Below are 10,640 nucleotides of genomic sequence, written 5' to 3' on the forward strand. Positions count from 1 at the left end.
GCTTTCGCCCATTAGTGGCGCAGGCATTTTTATTTATATTGGTACCCATATTATAGGGTCCATATCACCACCACCCAAGCGCATCTTTAGTGTAACCACCTAGAACCTGGATATCATGGTGACATGTAGGTAACTTTAAACCACTCGACAAATGGCATAGCTTCAAAGTGGTATGTGGTGGGATTTGAACCTACGCGTGGACGTCTGCTCGATCCCCACGCTCACCACCTTATCCACTACGCCACTGCCTTCCTAAGATGCAGTAAAGTATGTGTGGTAGGGGATTTCAATTATAGAAATGTTGATTGGAGCCTGATGGTGGGCAACAGGGAAGCAGAGGAATTCCTTAAGGTCATTCAGAATATTTTTTTCAAAGCAAGTCATTGTAGAACCCACATGGGGAAATAATATTCTAGATTTAATTCTGACTAACAGGGAGGAGACAGTTACGCAGGTGTAAGTTGGTGGCCAGCTAGATAAGTGACCACAATGAAATACGATATACATTGAAATGGCATGAACATTTTATAAAACGAAGCACTAGGAAAGTACCTGACTTCAGAAAGGCTAATTTCGAGGGCTAAAGGAGTATTTTCAAGAAGTCGAATTGCAGGGGACAAGCAGGGAAGGTCAAGTAAGGTCCGCAGGTGGGCAAAGGGAGACAGGAACAGAGAGGCTGGGTGAGGTGTGAAGTCGGAGAAAGGGAGAGGGAGAGGGATTGGGTGGTGGGATCAGACTTAGGACAGAACGAAAGGAATGGAGTGAGGTTGATAGGGCCAGGACAGGTAGGGTTGGTGAGATGTATAGCCACTTTCTTGATAAATTACATAGGGGTCAGATGGCTAACATTCCATATAGATTGGTAAAATCACAAAACAACGTCCCTAAGTGGATAACAGATAGATTAAAACAGTGCCTATAGGACGGAAGAATAATATATATATATATATATATATATATATATATATATATATATATATATATATATATATATATATATATATATATATATATATATATATATATATATATAAAAGACTAAAGGCAGGGGACGAGGTTTTAAGGCCACTATACAATCAATTAGTAGGAACAGTTAAGAGGTTAACGAAGAAGGCTAAAAGCGAATATGAAGTGAGGATAGCCAGCAAAGACAGATTCCAAGGAATTTTTTCATTTATATAAAACGAAAAGCAGAGTGGAAATAGGTTCTTTAAGGATAGCAAAATGGGGAGATGGTTAGTTTTGGGGAAGAGATTAGTAAAATTATGAACGAGTATTTTTTAACTGTCTTCATCTAAGAGAACACACAGGAAATCCCAGATAATAAACAGATTTTTAGAGGATAGTGAAAAGCTGACAGATATTTATATATCTAAGGAGATGGTTGAATGGGAGATAGATAGACTAAAGAAACTCAAATCACAAGAACCTGATGAAATAATACCCAAGGGTAATTAAGGAGTGCAAGGTCATCAGTGAGCCATTAACGGTGCTTTTTAGGATGCCACTGGAGTCAGGTGAGGTACCGATTATGTGGAAAGAAGCTAATATAGTACCAACTTTTAAGAAGAGAGATAAAACCCTAACGTTTAATTACAGGCCTGTCGGCTTAATTTCAGTTGTGGGGGAATTAATGGAATCAATAATAATGAAAAACATTAGGGAACACCTATACAAACACGGTTTGATAAATTAGTCACAACATGGCTTTACGAAAGGAAAGTCAGGCCTTACAAACTTGTTGAGTTTTTATAGTAAGGATTATGAGGCGGCAGACAATGGTAATAATTATGACATTCTATACTTAGATTTCACCAGAGGCTCTTAAGAAAAGTTAAAGCACACAGGATAGATGGTAGAATATTAGGCTGGATTAAAGCGTGGTAAGGTGATAGGCGACAGAAGGTAGTAATTAATGGATTTCATTCCGAATGGGATCGAAGTAATTAGTGGGGTGCCACAGGGTTCAATTTTAGGGCCATTATTATTTTTTAATGTATATCAATGACTTGGATAGTGGAATTAGCAGTGATATTAGGAAATTTGCTGTCGACATGAAGATAGGTAATTAATTAGGTCAGACTTGGATGCCATTGCCTTGCAGACAGACTTGGATAAGATAAAAGAATAAATGGCAAATGCAGTTCAATATTAACAAGTGCAGGGTGCTGAGAGTAGGTATAATTAATCCACGCAATAGGTGCGAGATAAATAACTAGGCACTAGGAAGTTCCAAGTATGAGAAAGATTTAGGAGTCATATAGTTAGTTCCGATCTCGGTCAAAGGAAACAATAGGCGTTTTCAGTAGCACTTTGTGGAAGCCGAACGGTCCAGAAGCGTTCACCCATATAAACGAACGCTTCTACTGAAAACGATAGTAGCACTGCCAGACGAATCAACCTCGTCACTCGCCGGAAAAACTATTGTACTCTTTAGTCGCAGGATCACGCCAAGCTGAGATAGCCTCATTCCACCGTAATGTAAAGATGTTATTATGGGAATGGGATAACTGAAGGCAAGGCTCAAATAAAACATTACACATTAATTTCTGCAGGGAATATTTTCTGACGGCCCTGGTACACGCGGCAGAGGCTGGATGCACATGTCCAAATTATTTTTGTAGCACAGATCTGCGTCTACCTTGTTCAAAAACATCTTGTCACAGACGTCACAGGTAAATCTGTTAAGTGTAAAAAAAACTGTTGGTAATTCTTTATAACAAGTCTGTCCCTCCCTTCCCCTTCATCCCCCCCACTCCCCCCAAACAAGCTTGGGGGCCTGTGGGGAACCGGGGGTTTTGGTGGCGAAATAAGCGCAATATGGGCATAAAAAAAAAAAAAAAACTACGGAAAATTTCCATAATATTTCAAGTTTTTTTCCAGCCTAACCTAACCAAGCATAACCTAATCTAACCTCTAATGTAACCTAACTGGACCGCCCCCCTGCTAGGGCATTAACCTAACCTAACATAACCTAACCTAATGTAACTTAGCCCCCTTAACCCTCTGCATTAACCTAACTTAACATAACCTAACCTAATGTAACCTAATTGTGGGGCTGCGTCTCCCTGGACCCCCACACTAGGACATTAACCTATCATAACCTAAGCTAACCTATATGGGGGGTGCGCAGTCCCCCGTGAACCCCGCCCCCGTTAGGGCGTTAACCTAACGTACCATAACAAGCTAACAAGGAACCTAAAAAATGATAACGTTATGCTTCTCGAGTGGCAGCGCGTGATTGGAGGGATTAGCTCTATAGATACCATGAAATCCTTATATGCCGCTACCCACAAATCCCTGTTTATACCCACAAATCTCTGTTAAAAGCAATTGAAAATCATTTTAATGTTTACTCTTGACTCCCAAGTGCTACTACGGCCAAACTAAATGCGTGTGCCTCAATTATTTTTATTATTTTTATGTTTACGGCAAGGTCACCAAGCCTTCTACATATGTGAGTTTCGTGTTTGTACATGACACGGACCTTTTATAAAGATTAACCAAATTGTTTTATAACACGTGAGCGCCTATGGCGGTATTGAGACCAAATAATAAGAGGTGAATGAGCCTTTAAGACACTGGGTATCACTTCCCCAGTCACATTTTCCTACTTTTAAGGTATTACAGGTAATATACCAAATACCCATTAATACAAAATATGCCAAATAAGCCGTTACACCACTAGTGACTGCTTGTCATTCAGTAGTTAGTTACATTGGCCATGACATTTTTGCTGTGTATTCCCTCAAGTTGTTGCACTGGTCAAAGGGGCCATGATGTGTGTTCGTTTGCCCAAAGTTTTCAGAACACCTTCATTAGAAAATATACCCAAATCTTCCGCAATATTGCTATAACCTTATGTCATTATCAAGTAACAGTGCAAATATCCTATCATATTTGTACTTTACAATTAATGTGCTTAGATAATGCGTAACTGAAAATCAAAGTCGGAGTCACAAGCTTTGAAATGAGTAGCGTGAATAAGTGTGAACCGTGGTTCAGCCAGAGTGCATAGTCCCAGATGTCTCGAAAGTGCAAGACTCTGTTTTACTTTAATTCAAACTGCAAGGGGAATTCTTATGAATTTCAATATCAGTAAACAATTACTAAATTTATTTTCTTTACATGATAATACTCATCATATCTTCATGTTCCTCATAATAGTATTTTTTATTGATTTATAACTTACAAAGCTGGCAACACTTGTCACAGCCAATCAGCGTCAGTGTTCGCTATCACGTGACTCTGAGAGCTCACACAAGCGAATGTATCTTGAAAAGCGTTCGCCTTTGGACGAACGCTTTTTGGACCGTTCGTCTTTTGCAAACTGCAAAGTGCTACTGAAAACTAATGTATTGAGGCTAGAAATAAAGCAAATAGGGAAGAAAGATTTTTTTTTTTTTTTACATTACAAGGGCACTGGCCAAGGGAAAACAAAGTGTTGGAAAAAAAAAATCCCGCTGGTTGCCAGGCCCTGTTGAGAGGAAAGTAGGAGAAAGAGAAAAAACAAAAAAATCTAAAAGGAGGGTCCAGTTAACGTAAGAGGTGTCTTGACACTCCTCTTTTGAAAGAGTTTAAGTCATAGGCAGGTGGAAATACAGACACAGGTAGAGAGTTCCAGAGTTTACCAGTGTAGGGAATGAAGGAGTGAAGATACTGGTTAACTCTTGCATTAGGAAGATGGACAGAATAGGGATGAGAAGAAGTAGAGAGTCTTGTGCAGCGAGGCCGCAGGAGGGGGAAGGCATGCAGTTAGCAAGTTCAGAAGAGCAGACAGCATGAAAACAGCGGTAGAAGACAGATAAAGATGCAACATTGCGGCGGTGACTTAAAGAATCAAGACAGTCAGTTAGAGGAGAAGAGTTGATAAGACGAAAAGCTTTAGATTCCACCTTGTTTAGTAAAGCTGTGTGTGGATCCCCCAGACATGAGAGCCATACTCCATACACGGGCGGATAAGGCCCTGTACAGAGCAAGCAGCTGGGAGGGAGAGAAAATGGACGAAGACGCCACAGGACACCTAACTTCTTGGAAGCTGATTTAGCAAGAGTAGAGATGTGAAATTTCCAGTTTAGATTTTTAGTGAAGGATAGACCGAGTGTGTTTAATGTAGAGGAGAGGGAAGTTGAGTGTTATTGAAGAAGAGAGGATAGTTGTCTGGAAGGTTATGTCGAGTAGATAGTTGTAGAAATTGAGTTTTTGAGGCATTGAACAAAACCAGGTTTTCTCTGCCCCAATCAGAAACAAGTGAAAGATCAGAAGTTAGGCGTCCTATAGCATCTCGCCTTGAGTCATTTAATTGTTGTTGGGTTGGGCGTCTGTTGAACGCTGTTGAATAATGCAAGGTGGTATCATCAGCATAGGAGTGGATAGGGCATTGAGTCAGATTTAGGAGATCATTGATGAATAATAGAAAGAGAGTGGGTGATAGGACAGAACCCTGTGGAACACCACTGTTGATAGTTTTAGGGAAGAACAGTGACCGTCTACTACAGCAGCAATAGAACGATCGGAAAGGAAACTGGAGATGAAGGTACAGAGAGAAGGATAGAATCCGTAGGAGGGTAGTTTAGAAATTAAAGATTTGTGCCAGACTCTATCGAAGGCTTTCGATATGTCAAGGCCGACAGCAAAGGTTTCACCGAAGTCCCTAAAAGAGGATGACCAAGATTCAGTTAGGAAAGTAAGAAGATCACCAGTAGATCTGCCTTTACGGAAACCATACTGGCAATCAGAGAGAAGGTTGTGAGCTGATAGATGCCTCATTATCTTCCTATTAAGGATAGACTCAAAGGCTTTAGAAAGGCAGGAAATCAAAGCTATAGGGCGGTAGTTAGAAGGATTGGAGTGGTCACCTTTTTAGGGACAGGTTGAATGTGAGCAAACTTCCAGCAAGAAGGATAAATAGAAGTAGAGACACAGATGAAAGAGTTTGACCAGGCAGTGAGCGAGTTCGGAAGCACAGTTTTGAGAACAACAGGAGGGACTCCATCCGGACCGTAAGCCTTCCGAGAATCAAGGCCAGAGAGGGCCAGGAAAACGTCTTTATAAAGAATTTTAATTTTAGGGATGAAGTAGTCAGAGGGTGGAGGAGTAGGAGGAATATGCCCAGAATCATCCAAAGTTGAGTTGGTAGCAAAGGTTTGAGCGAAGAGTTCAGCTTTAGAAAAGAAGAGACAGCTGTAGAGCCATCTGGATGAAGTAAAGGAGGGAAAGACGAAGAAGTAAAGTTGTTAGAGATATTATTGGCTAGATGCCAGAAATCTCGAGAGGAGTTAGAATTGGAAAGACTTTGACATTTTCTATTGATGAAAGAGTTTTTAGTAAGTTGGAGAATAGATTTGGCATGATTACGGGCAGAAATATATAGGGCATGAGTTTCAGCAGTTGGATGGCTACGGAACCGTTTGTGAGCCGCCTCTCTATCATTGACAGCACGAGAACAAGCAGAGTTAAACCAAGGCTTTTTAGCTTTAGGGTTAGAGAAAGTATGAGGAATGTATAGCTCCATGCCAGAGATAATCACCTCTGTTATGCGCTCGGCACAAAGAGAAGGATCTCTGACATGAAAACAATAATCATCCCAAGGGAAATCAGAATAGTACTGCCTTAGTTCCTCCCACTTAGCAGAGTTAAAATGCCAGAAGCACCTCCGCTTAGGCGGGTCCTGAGGCTGCACTGGAGTGATAGAACAGGTAACGGAAATTAGATTGTGGTCGGAGGAGCCCAACGGAGAGGAAAGTTTAACAGAGTAAGCAGAAGGGTTGGAGGTTAGGAAAAGATCAAGAATGTTGGGCGTGTCTCCAAGGCGGTCAGGAATACGGGTAGGGAACTGCACTAGCTGCTCTAGGTCATGAAGGATAGCAAAGTTGAAGGTTTGTTCACCAGGTTGGTCAGTGAAAGAAGATGAAAGCCAAAGCTGGTGGTGAACATTGAAATCCCTAAAATGGAGATCTCAGCAAAAGGAAAGTGAGATAAGATGTGCTCCACCTTGGAAGTCAAATAGTCAAAGAATTTTACATAGTCAGAGGAATTAGGTGAGAGGTATACAGCACAGATGAATTTAGTTAGAGAGTGACATTGAAGTCTTAGCCAGATGGTAGAAAATTCTGAAGATTCAAGATTGTGGGCACGAGAGCAAGTGGTGTCGTTACGCACGTATGCGCAACATCCAGCTTTGGATTGAAAATGAGGATAGAGCAAGTAGGAGGGAACAGAAAAGGGGCTGCTGTCAGTAGTCACAGACAACTGTGTTTCAGTTAGGAAGAGAAGATGAGGTTTAGTAGAGGAGAGGTGGTGTTCCACAGATTGAAAATTAGAACGAAGGCCACGAATGTTGCAGAAATTGATAGTGAAAGTATTAGATGAAGTGTCAAGACACCCAAGGTCGACAGCAGAGGGGCAGTCCGACCTGGGGACATTTATGGTCCCCTCCCCAGAGGGGGACTCCGAGGCAGGGCGTGGTGAAGCCATTATTAAATTTTGATTTGAAGAGAGTGTAAAAGTGTAAGGTGTTGTAGTGTAGTGTAGGAAGTAGTAGAAGTTGTCTTTAGAGGGCAGGCTGCAGCTGCTCAATTGTATAAATGAGACCACAAAGGGAACCGGGAAGAGAGGACACGGGGAATCACTCAGTCTGCAGCACTGCCTACATCCCCGTAAGTACCTCTCCTGGAGTATTCCACCGGGCGGCAGGTGACTACTGCCTACTCCAATTAATTTTTTGAAGTGTGAAAAACAGAGGTCCCTAAGTAATACTAAAATTACTTTTGGCGCTGGTCAGGCCACATATCTTGACTATGCGGTACAGTTTTGGTCCCCACAGTACAGAAGGATATAGCTCTATTAGAGTCAGTGCAAAGTAAGATGACTAAAAAGATACAAGGGATGAGGGACATTCCCTATGAAGAGAGACTGAAAAACTCAATCTTCATCATTTAGAGAGAGATAGATTCAGAGGAGACTTGATAGAAGTATTTAAGTAGAAGTTATAAAGGTTTTAACAAAGAGGACATAAACGAAGTTCTTAGGATTAGAACCAGATAGAACAGACAGAACCAGAAATAATGGGTTTAACCTTTAGAAGTTTAGGTTTGAGAGAGAAATGGGAACAAACTGGTTTTTAAACAGTAGTTAATGAGTGGACAGGATTCAGTGGTCATGCAGTCAGTGCTGAGTCAATAGGGAGCTTTAAAAGAAGATTAGTTAAGTTAATGAATGGGGATGATATATGGAATTAGGTAGCTTTAATCATGCAGAGACTGCCGCGTGTAGGCCTGCGGCCTCTTGCAGCTTCCCTCATTTCTTATGTTCTTATGTTCTTAAAGTATTGTCTCATCATCTTTGGTGTACAATATCGTTACTGACTATTCACAATTCATGATCTTTCGCTTTGCATGTGCTGCAAGAATTAATTGGTACTATTTCTATATCCATGACTGCGGCTATTATGAAGTGGTAAATGAGGGCTTTTGACATTACGACTGTGCTTGGAAGTGAGAATACTTTTTTTTTCACCACTCGACTATCACTTGCTGACAAATCTCTCAAGAGCTGATATAAGACCACAAAAGTACAAGTCTCTACTCATTAAAAAAAAATGGAATCGGTTGTTTTAATTCAACCCATTCAAATTACTTGCAATAAAAGAAGAAAAACAATTTACTAAGTTGACGGGAGATGGAATGCAGCCAACACCTGACAACTTCTACCAGGAAAAATACTCTCGGAAAAGAGGCGCTCACATCACGTGTTTGCTGTGCAAATAGGAACTTCTTTCCTTTTTCTATTAAATTAATAACTTTTCTTAGCAAAGTCGAGAATTCGAGAGTTTGTCACAAATGTAACGCTGAATGATGGGCAGCAACCAGACGACCATCACGTGTATCATTAGTGATGCACGTGCTTCTTTACACTCGCAACAACGAAGTAGGTAATTATTTGTAATATGTCCGCCTTTCTGTTCCGCACCATCGCTCTCTCAATCCCCGAAACAAGCTTAGCAGCATGTTAGGAATTGGGGATTTCGAGTGGGGGACAAGAAATGAGCGAAATATGAGGCAATTTATCATATGATTTTTTTTTTAGCCTAATCTATCCTAGCTGGGGGCGTACGCCCCACGGATAACCGCCCCCTCCCGGACATTAATTTAACCCTAATATAAACCTAACCTAACCACATCGGTGAAGGTTTTCCATTGCAATGGAGATGCGTATAGCTTTGCGGCGTTGTTACCAACCATGTGGAACCTCTTCTTTTCGTCTCTATATCGCATCTTGAATATTGCGGTTGCTAAATATCTCACTTACATAGTAACAAATGATAGCGAGTCTCTATCAGAATGCCTGACTTGTCTCTAAACCAATAGAAAACTGTGACTGAACTACCGTGGAAAGCTGTCACTGGTGGTTCCAGGACTGGCTCCACAAGTGGAAGCGTGTGATTGTCGATAGACACCATGGCATTCTAATATCCTGCTATCCACAAATCCCACTTATAAACAAAAGGTAATCATTTCATTGTTTGCTTTTGACGGATGCATAGCTCACTTAATTTAGAAAATCTCAAATTTCTGCCACAGTCTCGAATGCTTTTACAGACTTACTACACGCTTGCCACGCAATTCCTCTTGTTTATAAGGTCACCGACCCTTGAACATGATATGTCAGTTGCGTGCTTGTATCTGATGTGACCATGTTGTAAAGATTTACCAGAAAGAGTAAGCACATACTGAATGATAGTAACAAGTTAAGCATAAGATGCGAGGCGTCACATGGAGCAATGATCTTAATACCAGTGTATTGTAGATAGACATTAAGGCGGTAGATGTGAGGGACCAAGGCATCAGGAAGTGAGCTGCAGCTGAAGCAGGCTCATGTTACAGGGTACAGGGCAATAGAGGGATGGGAGCTGAGTGAAGAGCGAGAGGGAAGAGGAGGGAGGCACGCAGCAAAAACGTACCTGTCACGCCAGTAAAGATGAGGCAGACAGCCCAATTCTCCGCTTTGGATGTGATGCAGCAGCCATTCACACACAACACTCCCCGCCATGTCTCTCAATCGTCTGCCTCGCTCTGCTTCAATCCAGGTTCAAAAATGTGTTCGATGCTAAACTCCGACACATCGAACCGCAAAAATTTCCTTTTAATTAAGATTCCGACTTTTAAGTTAAGACTGTTTATTTATTATATTCCATTACTATGTAGCTCTTCTTCATGGTGTAAGGACAGTCCCTCTTTTTTATCAATTAATTTACTTACCTATGAATGTTACCATCGGTAGCCACACAAGTGAAAGTGTATTTGTGTGAGAAATACTCCGAATGTTTTAAACTTGACAGTGGTTCAAAAGGCGTATACTGCATTAGTTGAGATGTCACAAAACTGCCACACTCAACAACTACATAAAATAACAAGAGAAAATACCCATGCTCTCTCTCTCTCTCTCTCTCTCTCTCTCTCTCTCTCTCTCTCTCTCTCTCTGAATAAGAACTCAGTATTAAGACCGTGAAAACATAAAATTCACCTAATGAACATATGTTCACGAAATCGTTCTGTTCGTCTCAATTTCAAAAGAGTACAAGTAGACTTAAACCAAAACCTGTTGAGTGGCTGGCGGTCACACATGAACTCCATGGAGGA

At 41.1% G+C, this 10,640-nt stretch overlaps 1 long non-coding RNA gene across 1 annotated transcript in view; it reads right to left on the reverse strand.

The window, feature by feature from the left end:
* Positions 1-10,056, reverse strand: part of LOC123520707 — an 11,808-nt gene extending 1,752 nt beyond the window's left edge. The window contains exon 1 of the long non-coding RNA XR_006679342.1: positions 9,962-10,056. This is a non-coding gene — a long non-coding RNA (uncharacterized LOC123520707). The remainder of the gene's footprint in view (positions 1-9,961) is intronic.
* Between the last annotated feature and the right edge of the window lie 584 nt (positions 10,057-10,640).

The sequence above is a fragment of the Portunus trituberculatus genome, chromosome 47, assembly GCF_017591435.1.
Source record: "Portunus trituberculatus isolate SZX2019 chromosome 47, ASM1759143v1, whole genome shotgun sequence".
Classification (NCBI taxonomy): domain Eukaryota; kingdom Metazoa; phylum Arthropoda; class Malacostraca; order Decapoda; family Portunidae; genus Portunus; species Portunus trituberculatus.